At 50.4% G+C, this 1748-nt stretch overlaps 1 pseudogene; it reads left to right on the plus strand.

The window, feature by feature from the left end:
* Positions 1–365: 365 nt before the first annotated feature.
* Positions 366–1367, plus strand: LOC150008245 (serine/threonine-protein kinase MARK2 pseudogene; annotated as a pseudogene).
* The last annotated feature ends 381 nt before the right edge of the window (positions 1368–1748 follow it).

Genomic DNA, 1748 nt, shown 5'->3' on the forward strand with positions numbered 1-1748 from the left:
ACCACTGTAGTTTAGCCCCAGCCGGGCCTGGTCCACTTCCTGCTCTGACCTCATAGGCGCCATTGTGATGCAGCTGCAAGCCCATCCCATAAATACGGCCCTGGTGGGGCTGAGATTTTGTCCGTTAGAGCCCAGGAAGCTGATTGTGGTGACCTGTTGGACTTGGACTTGCGAGCTTTGTTCTTGCCATTTCTTTGTGAGTTTGTTTTCTTTTCTTATTTTTTTTGTGCCATTTTTTGCATTTTGTTCCTTTTCCTTTATTATTTTTCCTTTTTATAAGTTTCCTCATTTGTTTTTCTTTTTGTTTTACTATTTATTTATTTATTTCATTTTTATTTTCTTTTTGTTCTTATTTTGAAGTTACTATGGCTAGTGACCTTGCAGCCACTGCTGGCCTTCGGGAATGCCTTATTGGCGATTACAGGTTCCTGCACACCATTGGCAAGGGAGCCTATGCCAGGGTGTGGTTGGCCCTGCACGTGCCAACGGGGACAGAGGTGGCTGTCAAAGCCATTAGTCAGTCCAAGGTAACTGAATATTTTCAAGAAGCTTTTTGTCATAAGCAGTTAAATCACCCAAATATCACGCAATTATTTGAGGTGATTTCCACCAAGGAGAAATGTTATCTGTTCATGGAGCACGTGAGTGGAGGGAGCTTACAAGACTACCTAGAAAATTGCGGCCCCAGGACCGAGGCAGCAGCCAGACTCATGTTCCGGCAGCTGGTGTCGGCGGTTCACTACTGCCACCAGAAGAGAGTCATCCACCGGGACCTGAAGCCACAAAACATACTGCTAGATGGTGAGAGAAACCTCAAGATAGCGGACTTTGGCTTCGCTAGGTACTATTCAAACTATAATCTGACAACTGTCTGTGGCACCCCAGACTATATGGCCCCAGAGATCGTCCGGGGCAACACCTATGATGGCACAAAGGTCGATGTCTGGAGCCTGGAGGTAATTTTGTATAGGATTCTGGTGGGGTATTTGCCATTTAAGGGGGACATATTTGGGAAGGTGAAGAAGAAGATCCTGAGGGGGAAGTTCCAGGTACCATCCTCCCTCTCCGAAGAAGGTCAAAATCTTTTACGAAAATTACTGACCCTCAGTCCCAAGAGAAGGCCAACCTTAGAAGACATACTACAAGACCCATGGGTCACCATGGGCCAGGAACTGAGGCCCTACAGCGAGCCACCCTGGGGCGACCTTGACCCCCAAGTGGCTGACAGAATGAATGAGCTGGGGTTTACGAAGGAGGAAATTCAAGAGTCATTGACACAGAAGAAATATGACCGGGTCATGGGAATGTACCTTATCCTCAAATCCACAAGCAAGATGAAGGTTCGCACCATCCGGGTGAGACCCTGACCCACCCCTGTCTCCAACATCGGGAGGAGTTCAAAAGAGACTTCCCTTCCCTCAAGCTGCCTGGGGTCGTGGACGACCGCTCCCACACCAGAAGCCAGCCTGGTGTCCAGGGCCAGCACTTCCCTCCCCAGCCCCCAGGCCAGGACGGCCACACCCAGCCCAGCCCTCCAGTGTGATCCTGGTGGCTCCCCCACCACTCTGAGCCACGGCAGCACCCGCAACGCTGGAAGAGCCCCAGAAGGACCCACTGATGAAGGTGGGACCCCAGGCTCTCCATCTGGCCCCGGCCAGGGCTGTCGGGGTGTAGTTCACAGAAACTTAAGGTTCTTCTTAAAATGTATGTGCAATGGGCCGTTCACTCACAAGCAGCGCCTCAAAAGG

This window comes from Furipterus horrens, unplaced genomic scaffold (assembly GCF_987537825.1).
Source record: "Furipterus horrens unplaced genomic scaffold, mFurHor1.1.pri manual_scaffold_5, whole genome shotgun sequence".
Taxonomy (NCBI): Eukaryota; Metazoa; Chordata; class Mammalia; order Chiroptera; family Furipteridae; genus Furipterus; species Furipterus horrens.